Source organism: Nyctereutes procyonoides, unplaced genomic scaffold (assembly GCF_905146905.1).
Source record: "Nyctereutes procyonoides isolate TBG_1078 unplaced genomic scaffold, NYPRO_anot_genome, whole genome shotgun sequence".
Classification (NCBI taxonomy): domain Eukaryota; kingdom Metazoa; phylum Chordata; class Mammalia; order Carnivora; family Canidae; genus Nyctereutes; species Nyctereutes procyonoides.
In genome coordinates this window covers 31,919,779-31,942,816 of record NW_026575051.1, presented here as the reverse complement: position 1 = coordinate 31,942,816, position 23,038 = coordinate 31,919,779, and the positions used below count along the sequence as shown (strand labels likewise).

The window sequence follows — 23,038 nt, the reverse complement described above, 5'->3', positions numbered from 1 at the left end:
TAAGGGACTATTAAAAGGCTTTGACTGGACGTGTGGGAAAATGCTACCGTGGATTGCATAAGGTGTTTTAATTGGGTAGGTGACTAGTTTTATAGAACATCATTTAATTGGAGAATATTTTCCTTATTTTAACCTTTGGTTCTCTATCAACTTCATAACTTAGGTACTTGGTGAATATTTAGGTAATTAGTATATCCCTACATTAACTAGTCAATTAACTTTATTTGTTCCTTCTCCATTGATTTTTTTTCCCACGCTAGAACTCTGCTTTTAATTCAAAGTTTAATTATTCAGATAGCTACAGTCATATTAGCCTAAAACTGTTCTTTAACTGATGAAATTGAACTCAGCATTTTCCCTGTCTCACTACTGGTAGTATACTTTAACTTTCTATTGATTAGGAAACTTTCCTTGATAGTCATGGACTCAATTTTTGGATTTGAAACTATGTATCAGGTAAGAATTTCAGACCAAGTAGTTAAGCATAAAATATGTGTAAATATATTTAATTTTCTAAAACTTAATTTCTAATATGAGCCTTAATTCTTCATCCAGGATCCAGGGACTTAAATAATTTCTCATTATGAGCAGATCATGCATTATCTCTTACTCTGGACTGCAAAGTCACCATTTAGATTTATCTAACTCCCTCTCAGCTGCTTCTCTATTCCTCCTGAGCACATAGGAAAAATTCTATTGCTGTGGGAAACTCACTGAGGTTACATAAGAATATTAACCATCTTAATGCTAGGACCCCATGCCCCTTACAGTAGCACCTGAGAACTCCATGAGGCTGACTTGGCCCTCTGTCCAGCTCTAATAAAGGCTGGCCAGCAATTTCTATGGTACAGCTTCTGCACCCTGTTGAAAGCAGAAAATTCTGGGGGCTGGTTTTTGTTTTGGGTCCACTTTAGGAATGTGGCACATGTTCCTTCTGTTCTTATATTCACAAACATATTGGTGGAAAACATATTATCTTCTGAGCCAGGAAAACATTATTTAGAATTGGTGTGAGAGGAAAAAAAAATCCCAGGAAAAGCCAAATCACTCAATTTAGATGTCTGGCAAGGAAATATAGGAAGAAACAGTGGAAGATCCTAAACCAATTTGGATTAAATTGTATGAACTAGAAGAATAGAGGCATAAAACTGAAATTAGGATCAGCTCTGGAAAAAGAAAGCTTTTTTTCTTTTCTATCTGAATTTTTGTCCTGAAGTTTGTACCTTCTGAAAACATGTATCTGTTACTTCTTATTTTAAAACCTGTGATGAATTTCTACCAAATAAAGAATAAAGTTCCTACTCCCCAAAATCCTCCTGATTTGGCTCCAACCTACATTTTCAACCCATTTTCTCTCTATACTACAAGCTATAGACACAATGATCTATTTGCCAAATTGCAAACAAGTACGGAAGCATACTTCAACTCAAACTGATCTCCATAGGTTGATGCACAAAACCAGCAATGAAGTGCCAAAAACGAGATGAGAGAAATAAGGCCTCCAACTCTCTGAGAGTTAAACTAAGTCAACATGTACCAGAACAGAGAAGATAAGAGTTTTTTTTTTTTTTTTTACAGGAATAGCAGGTTATTAAAGACTTGAAAATAATCTAATTGTTAGAACAAACATCAGTCAAAAGAATTTCTTAAATCTAAAATGGATTTATTATTAGTGGTAGAGTATCAATAGGGAAGGGACAGTCTGGAAGCAAATATTGGGAGTTGACTGTAATTACTCAGAGAGTTCCTTGTAATCACTGTTAGCACACAATGGGGTTGTCCCTATAATGCAGATTGAAGGATAGGATTACAGGACCTAATGATGCAACCCCAGTATTTAATATCTGTGAGCACAGGATCTGGGATACCTGGGTGGCTCAGTGGTTGAGCATCTGCCTTTGGCCCGGGTTGTGATCATGGGGTCTAGGATTGAGTTCCACATCAGGCTCCTCATGGGGGGGGGGGGGCTCCTCTCTCTCTCTCTCTCTCTCTCTCTCTGTGTGTGTGTGTGTGTGTGTCTCATGAATAAATAAGTAAAATCTTAAAAAAAAATCTATGAGGACAGGATCTTTGTCTTTTTTGATCACTGTTATACCTTTGGTGCATGGCTGGCGTATAGACATACTCTGTTGAAAAATTAAGTCTCACCAACTCCCACAGTTCTGATCTCTGTGTTCCTGGCAATTTTTTTAATTATGATGTAACTTCTCATACAGATAGGACAAAGAGTGGAGGTACTTATTAGTGAATGGGTTATGACTTAATAAAGCATTTTAGTTTTTTCATTGGTTTCTAGTGATTATGTATAAATTGAATCTTCTAAAAATTGATGATCCCTAGAAACACTAATAGTCAAGTTTGTAAATCTATAAAGCCCAGAGTGAGACCATGTGATCTACAGGGTGAGACTATTTGACCATACTACAGTTCTCCTCATTGTCAGGGTTATTCTGAGAGATCAAGTGATCTCCCTTTTTTGACACAGCTGTAATGCAGCACATACTTTCTCCAGGCTACAGAACTTGCCCAAACTATGGTTTTTATCATCTTCACTCATAAACCAGCCCTTCCGAGAAGTCTTCCCATGGGTTCCCTCTTCTGTATTCAGATTGCATATAAAGCAATCTGTCAAGAGATTAAATAGAGGGTGTTCTTCCATTGTTTTTTTTTTTTTTTAAGATTTTATTTATTCATGAAACACACACAGAGAGCAGCACAGACATAGGCAGAGGGAGAAACAGGCTCCATGCAGGGAGCCCGATGTGGGACTCGATCCCAGGACTCAGGGATCACGCATTGAGCCGAAGGCAGACGCTCAACCACTGAGCCACCCAGGCATCCTTTTTCCTCCATTGTTAAATGAAAACTAATGCCTGCCTTGCTGAAGTGTGGTGACTATTAGTGATAGCATAAGGTAAAATTCCAAATACATGGTGAGAGTACTCAGCTCTCAGCAAATGGCAGCTATTTTAAGTACTGCTTCAGCAATTTGTTGATATTTCTAATACTGTATCTCAATTCAATACATTTTAATAAGCATGTTTGCGGATTATCTTCTTGACTCAAGTAATTAAATGTAGCCTCTTTGTACCTTGGCTTTTTTGACTATAAAATATAGACAAAAATAATACCCAGACTCATTTGGATAAGTGTCTGCCTTTGGCTTGGGTCATGATCCAAGGGTCCTGAGATTGAGCCCTGAGTAGGGCTCCCTGCTCAGGGGGAAGTCTGCTTCTCTCTCTCTCTTTCTCAAATAAATAAATAAAATCTTTAAAAAAATAACACCTATTTCACAGAATTCTTGTGAAATTTATATTGTGTTATACATGTAAGTAGTTAGAACTGTGCCTCATGCCAATTGTAAGCTCATTATACTAGCCATTATTATTATTAGTAGTAATATTTCTAGAGCTTAGAGACTTGTGAATAAAGATAATTATTGTTAGATAAGCAACCCCATAGGTATATGAAAAGACCAAAGATGGCCCAAAGAACTAAAAATGCCTTTTATTACTGTTGGAGGAGGCCTCCTGGAAGTAGTATAATGTGAACTTGTGTTTGAAGGATAAGATTTACTAAGCAGATAAAAGATGGGGTTGTGAGATGAGAACACTGACTCCAGGAAGGTACATGGAGTCCAAGAGAACAGGGTGTATTTTGGGAAGTAGATTAAACTGGTACAGCTGGGGTATAAAGACAGGTTGAGGGTATGGCTGCTGGGGAGAGGGTAATGCCAGAAGAGGACACAGGGATGACACAGATCTTGTGTCCTACTAAAGAGTTTGTATTTTATCTTGAGATTCTTAGGTTAGAGTTCTTAGACCTTTGTTGGCTTAGGAAATGGGCCTCAGAAATACTATAAACACCTAGAAATTAAATATAAGATCTTGTAGATGCATTTTAAGTGGGAAAATGTTCATGGCTTTTGTCAGAGTTTTAAAAGGATCTCTAACCCTAAAGGGAAGAACCACTTTTACTGGTTGGACAGAAAGGATTTAAGCAGGATCAGGCTTGGTTTTAGAAAGGTCCCTCTAGTGGAAGAAAGCTGGCTGGGAGAGATTTGGATCCATGCCTGAGGAACCTGTTAATGGTCTGGCAGAGGGGCCTGAAGGAAGAGGGAAAGGAAAGGTGTGGAGAGAAAAGGGTGACTACTCTCCATTTGGCATTAAAATGACTAGTTCTTTCTTGTACAAGGATTTGTGGAATGTCTAATATGTGCCAGCACTGTGCTAGCTGCCAGAATAGAAAATTCTAGCCCTTACAGAACTTTGAAAGGAATAGAGGAAACAAACAATGGAAAATTATCTAATTATAGTTGTGATTAGTGCTGTGCCTCCCTTTCAAAAGAAATTTCCAGAGTTCAGGAGCCATGTTTTACTCATCTATCTTCTAACAGTAACTTGCGGACAAGAAATACTCGATTAATATCTATCTAATAGAATAAATATTTCATTTTATCCTGGTCTGCTGACTTGTTCTGAGGGATTACCTGTCCTGATAATAAACATATCTATATAGGTTTCCAGGATGGTGCTAATGTCTGTTTTATCCTTCAGTAACAAGATCCTGCTTTGTGAGACAAATCTTGTGCTAACCTAAAGTTTACAAGTCACAACATAATAAATTCATTTCTTTAAGGAATCATATCCAAGGAATCCAATCATTCCCAGGTATATGATTATATCTGCTTGCCTCTCTTCTCCTTTGGGGAAAAATACTAGAGATACAAAGCTAAAGTAGACATTATTTCTGCCTTCAAAGATCTCATAACAACATGGACAATTTGGTCTTTATGGCAGGGGATAATGATAGAGGAACAGGCTCATACCTGAAAGTTATCTCAACAGGCATCTAGAAATACTGATCTAGAATTTAGGAGAAATTAGGAGAAAGCCATGGTTGAAACTAGAAATGGCTCAAATAATGTAATAGTTTTCTGCATATGTACTTCTTTACTTTCTCAAATAATGCAATACTCTTACTAACTTAGTGAAAAGGTTATGTAATATTTACAATTCAACCAGCTCCTTCATCTATCGTCAGGTGATCTTGGGGACAGACATCTGCCTGTCCATCCTTTTGCAACTGGACTTTGGGTTACTTCAGTTATGATTCCCTAACTGAATGGATTAGCATTTGTAAGACTAAAAATGCAACATGTCTCTGCCACTTTTAATTTTTTTTGTATGGTTTACAGGGTTTCACTTACTAACTTTCTGAATAATAATTAGCCTTTTCAAAATTATGTCCATTTGTACTTTGCTGAGCATTAACTATTTATCTCAAGGTATATGAGTTGGGTGGGGAAGCACCTGGTTGCAGTAGAGGTAGAAACAACTGTTTGGTTAAAATAAAGAATCAGGTCTTTGATATATTTATAGATTCATGAGCTAACTTTTCTATTACTTTTGCTATGGCTAAAGTAATTTTTTTTAGATTGTATTTATTTATTTATTCATGAGAGACACACAGAGAGGTAGAGACATAGGCAAAGGGAGAAGCAGGCTCCTCGCAGGGAGCCCGATGTGGGAGTCGATCCCGGGAGTCTGGGATCATGCCCTGAGCCAAAGGCAGATGCTCAACCACTGAGCCACCCAGGTTCCCATGGCTAAAGTAATGTTAAGGAAAACACATTCATACATGGGCCCCTCTGTGAAATGAATGACTCAAAGCTGTCTTGGGATGATGTGATATGGTTAAGACATCTTTGCTCCCTTCTCTCTTTTTGAAATGATTAAGAGAATTGATAACAAGTTGAACTAAATGTCAGCCAAAATCAATAACCAGGAGGTGAAAGCAGGCTGAAGCAAGTGAATTGACTTCGGACATAAAAGCTGGCCAAGGGAATAGAATCCCCAGCCAGAGAGGCTAAACTGCCCTCTGGTGCCATGACAAAAGAAAATGAAACCTGCTATTGAAACTGGATGTAACCCACCCCAGAGGTTGGATGGGAATGGTTGATGGGATCAAGCAGGCTGCCTGCCTCAGCTAACAAGACAGCTTCTTAGTGCACAGTCTCAACCAGACTGTCAAGCTTCAGGAAAAAGTAAAATTACAACATCATGTATTTCTATGCAAAAATAATTGTAAAAATAACACTCAAGTCTACTCATGCTACACAATTTCCTACACTTTTTTTAAAAAAAATTTATTTATTTATGATAGTCACAGAGAGAGAGAGGCAGAGACACAGGCAGAGGGAGAAGAAGGCTCCATGCACCGGGAGCCCGACGTGGGATTCAATCCGGGGTCTCCAGGATCGCACCCTGGGCCAAAGGCAGGCGCCAAACCGCTGCGCCACCAAGGGATCCCAATTTCCTACACTTTTAAAGTCATTTACTTCATGCTTGCTTCGGCAGCACATATACTAAAATTGGAATCATACAGAGAAGATTAGCATGGCCCCTGTGTAAGGGTGACACACAAAAATTCGTGAAGCGTTCCATATTTATAAATAAATAAATAAATAAATAAATAAATAAATAAAGTCATTTACTTCTACTTTTAATTTTCTCTTCCTTTTATGGAATGGTGCTCCATTTTTATGTTGATTTTCCTAGTAATTTCAACAGTTGTGCCCTTGATTATATTATTAATTTGCAGTCTAGTCTAAGCTTTAGAGACAGTGATAGAGCAAGAGAGAGACACAGAAAATGAGAGAAAGAATGAGAGAAAGAGATCTATGTTTGAAGGGAAGGCCTGTACTTCTTTATTTAGAATGATCCATTGCCTTTATCTTGTAATGTTAGTGACCAAACCCAAAGTATCTTTTCTAATAGTCCAGGCCGAAACCACTCTTGATTCAAATATGCTCAAAGGTAAATAAAAGAACAATTTTATTTGCCTTCAATTGTTGAAACCTTTAATGGAATGTAACTCCACACAAATCTTTTTATAAATGTTGAAAGCTATTTTCAAATATTTTATTTATAGAGGAAGTTCAGAGCAAAATTTGGAGATATGATTGCTAAATATATTGACTAAGTATCGATTTTCAAAACATATAAGAATATTAATTATCCTAATATAAAGGTCACAGAGATTACTGAAACAGCTTCCTAAGTAGTCTCATCTCCATTTTCAGCACCTCTCCAAGCCGGATCCATTCATGGCACTTACTTGCTTAAATTTCTTTACAGCAATGGTTCTCTGATTATGGTCTCCAAATCAGTACCATCATCATCACCTTGACCACCACTAATTCTTGCTTCCTAGAACTGACACCCTTCTGTAGTTCCTTCCCAGTAAGTATGGGCTGGATTTAGTGACTTTTACTTCTCCCTGACAGAATACGGCAGATATAATGGGATGTCACTTCCAAAATTAGGTTACATAAACAAACAAAAAAACTGTGGCTTTTATCTTGGGGCCTCTCTCTTGCTTGCTATCTCAGAGGGAAGCCAGCTGCCATATTGTGAGTTGCCCTGTGGAGAGTCTACATAGCAAAGGACTAAGGGAGGTCTTCAGCTAACAGGCAGCACGGAACTGATGAAGCCCTCAGGCCAATAGCCTGAGTAGGAATCTTTGCAGTAACCTCATGAGTGATCTTAGAAGCAGTTCCTCCTTCAGTCAAGCTCTCAAACGAAACCAAAGCCCTAACTGATACATGACTTCAGCCTTCACCTGGATTCTTGACCCACAAAAACTGTGAGATAATAAATGTTAGTTCTTTTAAACCAATTAATTTGGTGATGATTTGTTATGCAACTATAGATAATGAATATCCCTGGGAACTTGATAAAAATACAAAATATGAGGATCTATTCCAGACCTAGTGAACCAGAAATTCCTGGGGTAGGGCCTAATAATCAGTGTTCTGACAAGACTTCCAGGTGATGCTGATGCATATTCAAATTTGAGAACCAGTAACTTACACAAGAAAGTCTAAAACAGGGATCCCTGGGTCGCGCAGCGGTTTGGCGCCTGCCTTTGGCCCAGGGCGCGATCCTGGAGACCCGGGATCGAATCCCACGTCGGGCTCCCGGTGCATGGAGCCTGCTTCTCCCTCTGCCTCTGTCTCTGCCTCTCTCTCTCTCTCTCTCTGTGACTATCATAAATAAATAAAAATTAAAAAAAAAAAGAATGAAATTCTAAAAAAAAAAAAAAAAAGTCTAAAACACTTAGCTAAGCCTACAAGATACATTCTATGGCTTTAAAACAAAAACAAAAAATCCTGTTCGCTCATCTTGTGTCATTAATCCCTAACAATTTTCCATTCCAACCCATTTCAGCAGCAGCAGTTGCAGATGAACATGTCTTAACAGCCATCAGCTGGCCTCTTAGATACTGAAAACTATGTTAACTACATATAGTATCTAGTTTATTAATAATTAGGAGAGTAATGATAAATACCACTTGTTGAGTACAGACTCCATAACAAATCACTCTCTGTATAACCGTCACATGAAAATTTACTAGCCACACTGTGAAAACTATAGTGTTATCACCCCATTTTAAAACTGAGGAAAACAAGTTTCAGAGATAAAGTCACTTGCCTTACATCACATGGAGAACTATTAGAGTCAATATTTAGCATGATTCTGACTGCAGAGTTTGCACATTGAGCCAATGGGTCACACTACTTCCTAGAATATGTAGACTGCAATTCTTTGAGTTCCCTGTGTCCTCTCTGGTCTCAAGGCCTCTTCCATCTAACTGCCTTTAGGAAACTGTCTAACTCTTTCTGGCAAATATAAATGCCTATTCTTCATGCTTAGTGAAAGCTTATTATATGCCTGAAAACATTCCAGATATTATAGATTTGGCACTAGAAGAAAAAAATAAACCAACAGACAAAAATTATTACATTGGAGCTTATATTCTATTTGGGGGTTGGGGAGACAACCTAAAAAGATATAAAAAATTAATAATTATTCTAGATAATGAGGAAGTAGCATATAATAACACAAGGAACATGTGTAGAAAATCTGGTAGTGGTGGAAGAAGTACGTTCTGATATTAAATACAATAGTTAGAGAGTCTCATGCTAAAGGACAGCATTTGAACAAATTTCTGATGTAGACCAAGAAGGGAGTTTGGGGTAGGAATTATCATGACTAGATAAAAGCAAGTGTAAAGGTCCTGAGGTGGGAGAGTGTCTGCCATGTTTGGAAACATCAAGGAACAAAATGCAGCTGGAGTGAGACAAGTTAAAGAGCAGGTAGCAGGTGATGAGGCCAGAGAAAGAATAGAAGAGAAACATCAAAAAGGGCCTTACAAACCATTGTAAAAATTTTGGAGTTTTCTCTGCATGGAACGGGAAATCACTAAAGGATGTTGAATAGAAGGATGTTGAATAGAAGGGCATGGCTTATTTTGTTGTTTAGCACTTTGGCTGATGTGTTGAGAATAGACTATATAGGCAAAGGTAGAAGCAAATAGACCAGTCAGAGTGGTTAGAAACCCGTTTTAATAATCTAGGGTCAAAAAAAAAATAATCTAGGGTCTATATCAGTGATCATGGAAGCTTGGGCCATAGTAACAACAGTGGGAATGCTGACATGATTAAATTCTGGATACATCTTAAAGACAGAGCTGACAGTATTTATTAAAGGATTTGATATGGAATGTGGAAGAAAAGGAGTCAACTTTTTTTGGTTTGAACAACTGAAAGGATGGAGTTGTCCTTTACTGAAATAGGGAAGAATGTGTAACATATAGATGTGGGGAGAAAGTTCAGGATTTTGGGTTTGGAATGTTAAGTTTGTGAAGCATGTTAGCTATCTAAATGGAGATATCCAAGGGGAAATCAGATATATGGAGACAGTCAGAGGAGTATTTGGTAACAGAGATGTAAATCTGGAAGTTATCTGTTAACACACAATATTTAAAATGATGAGACTAGATGAAATTGAGAAAATGAATATAGTAAAATCCTGATCACTCCTTGATTAAATGCATATACTCAAATATAGCCCTTTCTCACTCTTTTCTTATCTTCTTAAATCTTTGGTAAATATATATTATATGCTTGGCAACCAGCTAAACCTTACACCCAGTTTGCCTGCTTGTTCATTTGTCTCCCCACTAAAGCCAGAGTGTATTGAGCTAGGACCCATTTATATTCATGTTTCCATTCCAGGCACCTGGCATGTAGTAAGTTTATAATCCATGTTTTTTGAATAGTCTGTTAACTATAATCAACTCTATTAAGACTTGACATAGGAAAATAAGACAAAATCAATCAATTATAGTCCATACAGAATATGATTACCATGTTTAAAATGCAGATGGAATATAAGGGATTCAGTTTAGTCTGGAATCTTTACGTTCTATTTTATTATTAAAGACATATTAAGACATAAAACTTAAAAGTGGGTAAGGAAGTTAGGCCAGCATATGGAAGAAACTTCAGAAACAATGAAAGGAGATGCATTAGTGGGAGCTGAGGTCCAGTTTACTTATGAGTGTCTGCATTTCAGATTCTACACAAGAATCCAAAGGTCATCTTGAAACTTCAGACATTAGACTAAAGCCATACTTTCTCTGTGTTCTATACCTGAGTAAACCTGAGAATAATTTCCTAAGACATAGCAGAGAGGGGGGTTTTGGAACCCAAGAGAAGTAAGAGAAGATGTAATAACTCTCTAAGAAAACTAGAATTGGAAGTTCGATTCTGGCTTATTCAGATCAAAAAGATTGAAAAATTGTGATAATCAAATGAAATTATAGTCCACATTACTGTATACTTTGGAATTGGGAGACGACTAGCTCAGTCTGGAAAGTGCTCTTAGGTTCACTTTGAAGTAGACGAGAAAAAACTGAATGGAAGCAAATGAAAAAAATAATGTCTTCAAGCAGTTTTCAGAGAAAGCTGTCACAACACTTTAACAATGCTGACAGACTTATCAGAGAGGGACATTTCTTCCCCCATAATATCCTCCAGTGAGCAGTGTCATTAAAAAAGTTTATCAATAATGTGTATTCAAAATAAATTTAATTTTTCTGTTCCTATTTCTATGAAGCTATATTTAATTTGAATGAAGTGTAATCCTTAGCCAGATTATCTTTCAATTAGAACAATATTCATCTATTCATATTAATTCTGAGACTACTCATGCTTATTTATTTATTTATTACTTTCTTTGAATTTTAGCTGAGGGTGAGAAAATTAATAATATGTATTTTTCTTTTTTTATTTTTTTTAATATGTATTTTTCATTCTAAGTTTAATCACCTTAGATTATATGAAATTAAGAGTTAGAGTTATAAGAGATGGGGGGAGGAAGATTCAATTATCCAAAGCTATTTAATATAATTAAATAAATATTAATCAGGTTCATCTGGTGCCCAGGGAACTTCATCAACTGTTGTAGAGGAATGAGTGGACAAGCAAAAACAACAACTACAGCGACAACACAAAATCCCTGACTTCAAATTATTTGTAATACGGTAGGAAAGAATCATGGAAGGAAATAATGAATAAAAAAAGCATCATAAATGCTATTAGGATTCATATTTGAATGCGAAGATTAAGCAAGTGATGACATTAAAGAAATCTAGTTACTGTTTGTTGAAAAAAAAAAAGAATGAATTGGTAAAATGCATCAGACAGGATAATTCTATTCCAAGTAACAAAACACCAGTCCAAATATATCTAGGCTTAGATATAAAGAATTTATTAATAAATTGCACTAAAAAAGAACCCTAGATATAGGTAGTTCTATAGTTCAAGAGTTTTGTAGCTCAGTGATTACAGGATTCTAGTCAATTTGTAATACACTTGGACTTTTCCTTATCATTGCAAGTTGACCAACACCATTACAAATATCAATTCCTCACATAGAAATACTCAGAATCACAGAGAGGGACCTGGAATCTTTTCAGAAGAATATTTTTTTTTATTATTAAATTAAAGAGGTAATTTGTTGTCAGAAGCTTGCCTTTCCTCATTCTCCACTATGCCCACATGTTGCCCTATATTCCTTAGCTAGATGGCCAAGCCCAGAAATGAAGTCTGGGAAAGAATGTGTGACATTTGAGCTTTTGTTGGGAGACATGAGCTCTACCAAAAAAGAAAAAAAAAAAAAAAAAAAAAGGAAATTGCTGTGGAGTGGGAAAATAATATTGGATGCTCTCAGAAATATGATCCCCTTAGGTAATTTCTTTGAGCACTATATAATACCATCATCACCATCATCCCCCAACTGCAATGTCCTCACAATTTCTCCACTGGAATACAAAAGCTCCCTATATATCTATGCCCATGACCTCACCTGTGGTCTTCGGCATCTGATGCTTACAATTTACATCTCCATGCTTCAGTGGCTGGCTCTTTTATATTTTTACTTTTTTTTCTTTTTCTTTTACATTTTTAATAACCATTTTATATTACTTATCAACTGTTTTTCTTAGCACTTGATGAATACTAACTCATGCAATTCTCACACCAACCCTAGTGGGTAGGGTTGTTATCATTCTGATTATAAATGAGGAAACAGAGGCTCAATGAAATTAAGTAATTGGCCTATAGTTATACACTAATAAAGTGCTAGGTGGAATATGAAAAACAAGCCATTTGGATCCAGACTGGGCATCTTTACCACTTCGCTGTGCTAATTCCTCAGTGGCTTGAGGAAACATGGTGTCTGTTCTCACTTGCAAACTCAGACCTCTTGTAAGGAAGCTGGTTATTTTGAGAGTTTTAATAGACATTGTTATGACATAGCTTGGGTGAATAGTAACCTAGTTACCTAACATCCCTGGGCTTTAGTTTCTTAATTGGCAAAATGAAATACAAAAACCAACAAAACATGACCTCCAAAGTAATTTTCATCTTAAACATTCAATTACAGAATTAACAATTAACTGAAGTAGAATTGACTGAAGTTCAAAGTCAGACTCTTATTTCCGTAACAACACTAGTCTTCCTATTTCCATTTTTGTCTTTTTACAGTCCATTATCAACTCAGCGAGCTGGGAAATCTTTTAAAAATTAAACCAGTCCCAGTGTTCCCTTAAAGGGCCCCATATAATGTCCTCAGGACCCCACAGGATGTCTTCAGACTATCTATTTTCTTACCAACTATGCCCCCACAAGCTGGACTTTATTCCTTGCCATACTTAGTAAGGCCATTGTCCTTGTGTTCTTAGCAGCAAATCCTCTTGTCCCAGCTCTTTACAGGCTTCTCCTCACTCAGATTTCAACTCAAACATCACCTTCTCACAGTGGCTTTTGCTGGTCTGCCATCCACTAAGGCCCCCTGAGCCCCTTGGCTAATCCAATTCTTCATCACACTGTCCTGTTTTATTCTCTTCCCAGCATTTTCTCATTTTCTGAAATCATCTTGTTCATTAATTGGAGGGCAGAAACCATGCCCATTTTTAAAACTAATACCTAAAATAATGATAACTTGGTAAAAGGAGCTTCTCATTTCTGTGTAAAACAATCAAAATACTTTGGGGCTTAATTGAGATCAGGTTCATAATTAAACATTTTCAAATGAAATGAATGAGCATATATAAAACTAAATAAATAAGTGGTCTTCCATTTTGTATTTTTGACTTGTATTAAATATTTGTTATAAACATAAGGACATATACAGACACTGTCAGATCACCATATTAGTGAAAAGGACTAATTTTTTTTGGTAGTGGAGAGGTGTTATCTAAATATCAGTAGTCAAATAGTTACAGTCATGTGATTTCTCTCATTTACAGTTTCTAAATGAAGAAACAAATCTCTCTCCATTTTACTTAACTGTATCTTCCTCTTCTAAGAAGCAGTGAAAATTTATGTATTTTTGGAAACATATCAGTCTATGAAAAATTTTCAAATCATAGAGATTACTGTATTTAACATCTGCTTTAGAACACAGATTCCATATTAGATGACAGCAGAGTAACTGACTGGGATTGGTGAGAGTTGGCTGTTCTTAATTCCCTACCCTGTGATGTTTCAACTTCCTGCATCTAATAATCCTTTAAAAAACACTATTGGCTTAAATTTTGCAGTAATGTAGGATTTATAATGTACCTTGATAAAGAACAAAAGATATTCACTGATGTACATGATGGGATAATATTAAATTTTGTGCTTTCTTTTATTTTCTTAGAAGCAAACAGAACACTGTGAATTGTCATTTCTATTTTGGCAGATGGAAACAAGCACACAAAACCTGCCTGGTGGCCTATACCAAAATGTAGATGCTTAAAGTTAATGGAGGTGCAAAAAGAAAAAAAAAAGTTAATGGAGGTGCTATTTTAGGAGATATGGCTCGGAAGGGCAACAATGCTAAGGTGTGAAATACTCATTTTATTCCTTTCTCTCCTTTTCTTAGCTATAGTGGACATATTCTTTCACAAGAGGCAATTTGTCACTTTAGATTATTAGCTATAAGAAAATTGGGTTTCAAATACAAATTAATAAATCAGATTATAAATCAGTCAGATTTTAGAATATAGGTTTCCCCCATCCCACCCTTACTATCCGAAAGTAGAGCATTCCTATGAAACCTTTTGTAAGCAAAGAAATAATCATCATTTTGTAAAAGCAAAATCCTCTTTAAATTTCTTTCAGTTAGCAAAAACAATTACTAATGTAGGTCTTTCGTAAAAATAAAGTGTCGTATGGCAAACTTTCAGATAGAAGGGGTAGCCTGTACTTGTAAAGACTATTAGGGATTTCAGTGCTGCTAAGACTATTTAGAGTTTCAGTGTCATTTAAATAACCAAGTGCCAGGAAAATGTATTTTCAATGTTCTCTACTCTTTTTACTTTTAACTCATCAAAGTTACTGCAATTTTAAGACTTTTAAAAGCTGATCATTTTATGTATAAAGAATATATATGATCTCAGTAAATACAAACGGTCTTGGTAAAAAACAGGGAAATCCAATACCTGTGATTTGAATAAATGAATGGAGGGACAGATGACTCTACTGTGACAGATACAAATACTGTTCAGTTAAGCTGAGCATGTAAGGAGCATAAAGTGTGAGCTAGAGCCTATACTAGGCACTGAGGACATCCAATTGAAGGAGCAAGTCTTCAACCTTTAGACCTGCTCTCTAGGGTGGAGACTGACACTAACAGAAGCTCAGGACCATGTGCTATGTGTTAAGTAAGTGGTCAGTGAGGGGTGTTTTGGATAAACAGAAAGTGGATCTGACATGACCTGAACTGGCCATGAAGTGTATGGAGAGAGCTCTAGGCAGATGGAGCAGAATGAAACAAGGCGTGGATAGTGTAGTGAGTGGGGGGAAAGTACAAATGGATGACTACATGACATGACAAGGCACAAGTATTGGAGAAGACAGAACAATGGGAGATGGGGCTGGATCATGAAGGGCCTTCATCAATCATGCTGAAGAGCCTGCACTTTATTTAATGAGGTGTTGGGGAGCCATCAAAAGAGAAAATACTGTAGTGGAAAAATGGAAGATAGATTCCAGATCTAAAGACCAAAGGTCAAATCATGTCTCTTACGGCAGTTTTTTTTTTTTTTTTTTTTAATAGATGCAGGTCTCTCATCATCACATGAAGAGTAGGGGCTATCCTTAAAACCTGACACTGATCCATTATGGAGAGACAATGAGTAAGCAAAGGACTGTGGGCAAAGGAAATGCATGTATAAAAGGTGACTATAAAATCACCAATCAGTTTTGATGTGGCTCCAGGAATTAGATTCATTATTACATCATTATAGCTCATTCTGTTTTATTAAAATTAGGCAAGACCTACACTTACTATTGTGTCTCTAATGTAATTTAAATTATTCCTAAAAAAAAAAAAATCCTAATATTAACCTTTTTAGGGAGAGTCTGAGATACCTCAATGATCTTTATCTGATAGATTTCATTTGAAATTTCCCACATTTTTATATCGCCATGACATTAAAGTTGACAACTCTTCTTTAGGACAGGCTGTAGTGTTATACTTTGTTGAAAAAGAGCTTCCATGAAAGCCAGTTACAGCATTTGGAGAGTCAAAGTGTCAAACCTGTCATCTTTGTTGTTCTTTCCATTTACTTTCTCACCCTATTCTATAGTGCTTCCCAGGCTTCCCTGCTTCTTCCCATCCCAACTTATTTCATTTGTCTATGAGTCTTTAAGTATTAAATTTATCAAGCTTGAAAAACGACTGCAATACAATTCCCTGACTCTCAAAAGTTATATGTTCAGAAATGGGGAAAGGGTGAATCTTTTAGGATAACTTTATAAATGGTCTCCTTTTTGTCCCACCTGCCATGAGTCAATCTGTGTCTATGCTATCTTCCTCTGTCTTCTATAAACATTTTCTGCTTTTAACAGAGTTTTAGAACTGAAAATGTAATTCTTCATGTGAGTGTCTTGAGATTCCTACATTCCTACATTTAGAGGCAGTCTTCTTAATATCTGGGAGGACACTTTATGCAGAAGTCACTTCTATGGATATGTGTTGTTTGTTAGGAGATTCTAAGCTCAGCACCTGAAAATGTTTTATAATCTTTTCCTTAACATTGACTTATTTAGTAGAAAATATGATCATAAATTGAGAGCCTCAATGAAGTGCCATGACCCTTACTTTAGCCACCAATATAAATGACTTCTTTTATAATTTATTTAGACTGCATATACTGTTACAGTATAGTATAAAAAAATGCAAAAACAATTTCTCTACTTGCTCCACTAGCTTCTTAGACAACCAAATACTGTTGTAAAATACTACATAAAATCAATATAAATATGTCACTAAAAAATTCTTAAATGCGTATCAGTTTTGAAGGGTCAACTTTGATATTTATAAAACAAAATCACATGCCCAGTTCTGCTTAAGGATTCAGGCACTTAACACACTTGTAGATTTAAAAACTGTGAAGCCAAATAACTGCCCCTCTGAGTGAATTGGGACACACAGAATTAGCTATTTGTGTTCTTGTGATGAGGGGCAAGTCACTAACAGCACCTGTAATTAACCACCTGCTCCTCTAATTACAGAATCACAGATTAGATATTCTGGAAAGCAATTCGTGTTCCACATTTCAGATTAAAGATACAGATTTACATAATAGGAGAACATTTATCCCACTAATGGTTTCTAATAAATTCACACTCAATTTGCATTAAGAAGAGTCACATTTGGGACCTGAATTTAAACACGATCTTTTCAAGATTTTTCTCTGGATGCTGTGGAAGCTACAAGAAACAGTGGCTACTTAAGATAAATCCATTTGGAGGGATAAATATAGAATAATGAATGTATTTTTGACACATAAAAATCAGATTTAGAGCTTGAAAAGAAATAAGATTATTCTTTTCTCAGTCCAAAACATTGGCTTTAAAAAAAAAAAACAAAATTAAAATGCATTAGTGATATTTTTTGGGGCCCTTTCAAATAATATAACAACTTACCAAACCACTCACTGCATTAAAAATATAGGGACAGGAGACCCTAGATAGGATTTTAAGAAAAAGGTTAGTTTCACTCATTCATTCATATTCATTTAGTCCAACAGTTAGTGAGCATTTACTCTATGCCAGGCACATTTTAAATGTAGCAGTGAATATAAAAGACAGAAATCTTTCCCTTAATGTAACTTGTAGGAGCAGGAGCAAGTACTAAGCAGGATAAATAGGTAAAATAATACAGTATTTGACCAGTAAATGCTGAAGAGAATAAATGAAGTGGTGGAAGGAAGACAGGAAGAGTCAGTGTGGGGGCAGAGGGTTGATATTTCAGAAGAGTGGACAGAGAATGCTTCATCGAGAAGGTGATACTTGAGTAAACAGCTAACAGAAATGATAAAGCAAATCTCATAGCATTCTAGGTAGCACAAAGACTATTCTGTGGGTGGCTGGTATGAAGAAAAGCAAGGAGCAGAGTGAAATAGAGAACGAAGGGGAGAGCAGTAGGAAATCTGGTAGGAGAGGTGATCAGGGAGAAAGATATTCATGTAGAACCTTAAAGTTAATAGTACAGAGGTAGGTTTTTTACTTTGGGTGAATAGTCTGGGGGGAACTTGTTAACTGTTGGAATGGAAAGGGAAAAGTATGTTGTAAAATCTTTGAAGTTGAGAAATCGGGGTATCTGAGTTATGAACAGCCTAAGTACTCCATTTTAAAATGAGAAATCAAAGCACAGAACAATTAGGATTTGCCCATATATAGCTAGTAAGAAGCAGAGTTGGAACTTGAAGCTAAATTCTAACTCTATCACATATGCAGTCTCAACATTTCACAGGTTCAGGAAGAAATGTCTTAGCTTCAAGGAGACTAGAGATTGGTATTGATGAGTTTAAAAATCAGTGACCCTAAGCTGAACAATCAAATTACAAAGTGTTGGGGAAAAATGGAATTCTCCAACATTATGCTTTGATCTTGCTTTTGGCAAGTATTTCATTTATTGAATATCTTTAAACAGAGCATGTTTCATGGGGCGCCTGGGTAGCTCAGCTGGTGAAACATCTGCCTTCAGCTCAGGTCATGATCCTGGGGCCCTAGGATTGAGCCTGCATTGGGCTCACTGCTCAGTGGGGAGTCTGCTTCTCCCTCTCCCTCTGTGCTTGTGCTCTCTCTTTTGCTCTACCTCAAATAAATAAATTAAATCTCAAGGGGAAAAAAAACACAGAGCATGTTTCACAAAGATTTCAAGTAGTTAAACTGATCTGTGCCTATATTTTTTCTTTAGGGGTTAAAGTTGGTCTCAAAAATTGGTTTAGGGGAAATGTGATTTGCATATGCAAAATGTATCTGTCCTGTTCTATAGTTGGATATGAGTGTATGTGCACAGATAAGCAGTGCTTCACAGGAAAATGCTCTATGGCCACTTAGCTCAGTTGGTTAAGGCTTCACGGTAATTAAATTGGAGCAGGAGTTCTTCCCTATGTGGGCTTCTATCTTGGCCTCATCACAGCTGCAGAATGCATCCCAAACCCTGACCAGCTGTCTTGAAAATGCATGCCCTTGGTCAAAAGGACAGAGCCATAAAAGTCAATCACTATGGATGGAAAAAAGATTGCTCGAGAATATGCCATGCTCATAGTGGGTCAGCAGCATCCTTTTAATACTCACAAGCAACCCACTGATTAGTCTTGAGTTGGAGTAAAGCTGGTTACCTCCCTGACTCATAACAACAAAGGCAGATGAGCAGCAATTTTGTTTCTTGGTGTGAATGTCTGCGGGGGCCTCTGCTGAGCATTTCTCTCTCAGTGGGTCCCTCTGTGTGGGAGTATGTACATGTTCTAATCTGGGATGTGATCAAATAAGACTACATTTTGTTTTTCCTCTGTGTTCTTCTTGAAAGGCTCAGTCCAAATTCAGTTTTCATGAATTGTGCTACTCGAATCTTATGTATCAGGCACTAGAGGCTCTTGAATTCAGAGCATAAACTTAATGATATAATATTGCCAATTATATGTTGCTATTAAGTTTAAGTCTTTACACATTTTTCAAGATGCTGTGCTTGCATCTAAGATGCTAAGCTGCTAAAAGCTTTTGACAAGTTTTGACAGAGATCAGTTTCTAAAATGGCATATTCAATGAATCATGTAGGCTATAGTGCAGGAGGCAACACGTGATAGAGGCATGGATATGGATTCCAGTTCTAGTCTGTGCTGTGGCACTCAACAATTAATAAAACTTGAAATAGGGGCATTTCATTTCAATGGATCTTAGTATAATAACTGTGTCAGATAAAGTGATGTCTAAATTTCCTTCAAGACATATAATGTTTCTAGTGGGTTCACTTCCTACTGAAAGTTGTGAAAAATATATATTTGAAGTCAAGATAAATTAGTTGTTACTAACACCATGATCACTGGCACTGGAGAGACCTGTGTTGTCTCTGGTGAGCTTATATAATGAAAATAACTTAAAAACGTATCTCCTCATTTGTAAAACAAGAATTAAAACCCAGAAGCAATTTTTGGGAGGATTAATTTGGGTAACAAGTGAATGGCATGTAATAGTAAGAAATGTTAGCTATTGTCTCTTTCTCTACATATCCCTACATAGTTTATGTATATAAATAATTTTATTATACTAGTAATGCACAAGAAAAAAGTTTGTCACATAAATGCAACCTTATCCAACAGATACAGCTCATAATATGAGAGACAATGAAGATATACTCACAATAAAACCTGAGTGCAAAATACCTAAAATCCCTATATTGGCAGTTACTTTTTATACTCATAGAGTACTTGAGAACCCATCCTAAAAGTACTGAGTCCCACAGGTGTTTGTTGGCATTTGATTGTCAGTAGGGACAGTCCTTGTAAGGCCACTGCCAGGCTAGATGAGCACTGCCATCGGGGAGGTGAACAGCTGAGTGGCAGTGAGCTGTACAAGCCCAGGCTAGAAGGATGAGTCCTGTAAAGAGCTATCTTAGGGAAGCGCAGTATGAGCTTATGGTGAGCTTATCACTCAGTATGGTGATACCAGGTACCCAGTGTGGAGAAAAGGTGAGGTGAAAAAGATGAAAAGAGGGCTAAACAGCTCCCAAATCCCTGGGTCACTACATATTGAGTGACTGGACTTGGTTCAGCACTGCTTCCCTGCCACCCCCTACCCGCCACACAGACAGACATGGGAACTAGTTATCTCATGCTAAGCTACTTTTCTCAGTAGTGGTCAGTTTTCAAACAGAAATTCTTTGGCTTAGAGTTAACTCAAATCTGCTTATTCTGAATAGGGCCATGCACTAGTTAATTTTAAAGTAAAATAATTTGTTCCTCTAGCATCTTTTGATGGACATAATGCAATTTTTCTCATATGAACATTTTTCTTCTTATAACCTTTGATTTCCTTAACCATTTAAATTCTGATGTGAATTTCATCATATAGTTCTCCTTCTTAGTCTTAATGGCAGCTTTACAATGGAATATTCTTATTATTCATTATAATTTATTAACTTAGCACTTTATAACGTTAATGTTGTAAATATCATTAATTTAGAATTCAAGGAAGAAAAAAATAGCAGCCTCCAAAAATAAATCATTGCACCTGATAACTCATTTTAAACACCAAATAATGTTACTGGGCCAGTGTCCTCTCCCCAAGAAAAGAACGTATCAAAGAATCAAATAACTTGTCAATGGGTATGTGGAGGTTTGGGGTTGCTAAGTTTCATTTTAAATTTCACTCTAACTTTGGCACATTTATGTTGTGAACACTTGAACACTGGCTGCCACTGAATAAGTTTATCCATAACCTGTGACAATAGGATGATGGTATCATGTAGAATGATTACATAGCTATGCTTGAGCCTCAAAAAGACCCTGGAAATTGGCAGCTGAATATACATCAGGCACACACAAAGATTCCTGAAATAATTAACTACAAACTACTTGTAGCTACTATCTTCAACAACTGTTGTCCTGATTCTGGGACAACATTGATGAATAAAGTAGATGTGACAGAGATTGCCAACTATTCTCCAAAAATCTTTTTCCCTCTTCTTCCAGGGAACACAGTATACCATCTATTACAGGCTTCTTCCTTGTAGTTAGGTATGGTAATTATGTGCTTCCTTGTTTTTATTTAGGTAGGACACACTTTTAGCTGATACCCAAAAGAATGAACATAGAAGTAATAGGCCTGGGTCACTAAAACTTCCCATAATTGCTTTTCCACATTATTCTCCACTTTCTGTTGTCTGGAATGGACTTGGCGCCAAAGCAATGTCTGAAAACATGTTGAAGATGGAAACATGTCCATCAGGTGGGTTGCTGAATGACAACTTGGAGAAGGCCATCCTGCCAACCTCTTCACCTACTATACTTCCTGTTCTGTCAGCATGAGGAAGGGAAAGACATTGATTGTGTTTGAGTTATTGTAAATTAAGGAACATTTTCTTACAGAAACTGGTATACTACAATATAGTGAACACTACAATTTGAGAAATTGTTCTTTTAAGCCACTGAGATTTGTTTTTCATTTACCATAGCATAAGCTACTCCATCTAGAATTCCACTGATCACAGGAAATGTATTTTCATAGATTAATTTTAACATTTTATGAATTGGTGATCTCTTTAGGAAAGGATAAAAAAAATCACTGAATAGAACCAAAGAGGAATAGTTGTCTGAGAGAAAAAACAAGTCTGTTTAGAGACAAGGGGAGAGTGCAGACCTTTGTAAACTTTTGCATTAAGATTCCATACCTGGCACTCATGGAATGCAGAGTATAAGGGAGCACACTGGCTATCCAGTTTTCTTTCACATTTGAGGCTCAGAGAGATCTTATGAAAAAAATACTACTACACTGGTGTTGTAGGGAGAGGAAACATTTTTTATTGGAAAAAATATTTTTAAAAGGACACTAACAGGGATCCCTGGGTGGCTCAGTGGTTTGGCACCTGCCTTCGGCCCGGGGAGTGATCCTGGAGTCCAGGGATCCAGTCCCACATAGGGCTCTTTGCATGGAGCCTGCTTCTCCCTCTGCCTGTGTCTCTGCCTCTCTCTCTCTCATGAATAAATAAAATCTTTTTTTTTTTTTAAAAAAAGGACACTAACAGTGAGGAATTTAAGTCCTGTTTTTTACTCTATGAAATCAATGGCCTATAGAAGATATTATTTATTCATACTAGATAATGTATTTATACAACCAGAAAGTATCACACAGAGCATTATTCAAAGTAGATGAATATTTTCCTGTAACTGTACATGAAAACAAAATTGGCTGTTATTTGAAGTTCTGGGTTCTAAATACAGTCTGGCTAAAGGAAATGAAGACAGTCAAAGAGGAACTAAAATGATTAAAGGAAATGGTTCAAGACAGAAGAAAAAAAAATTCTTTATTTTGAAGATGGGGGGAAAAGATAGTAGGTAGAGAATAACCAAAAGGAATACAATCATGAGGGGAATTTTTAGAAAGAAATGCATTTTCTTGTGGAATTCCAAATTTATAGACCTATAGAAATAGACAAGAAGTTTAATACTAAATAAATCAAAGTAATTACTTTTCAATATAGTAAGATATGTATTTCTGTAGCAAAAAGCATTTGTAGCATTTAGTATGGGCTAAACAAGATATAAAGGACTTATTTGCATTTATAAGATATATAATCATAGAGAAAAATAGATGTTAGTTATATATTCCGAAGTTTGGGAGGGGGTTATC

General features: G+C 36.5%; 1 protein-coding gene and 1 non-coding gene across 2 annotated transcripts in view; one reads left to right on the top strand and one right to left on the bottom strand.

Moving 5' to 3' along the window:
- Positions 1-23,038, bottom strand: part of ADGRB3 (adhesion G protein-coupled receptor B3) — a 705,508-nt gene that overhangs the window by 205,221 nt on the left and 477,249 nt on the right. The gene's annotated exons all lie outside the window — the stretch shown is intronic.
- Positions 6,344-6,452, top strand: LOC129513242 (U6 spliceosomal RNA). The gene has a single exon (XR_008665204.1). It is a non-coding gene; the product is annotated as a U6 spliceosomal RNA (small nuclear RNA).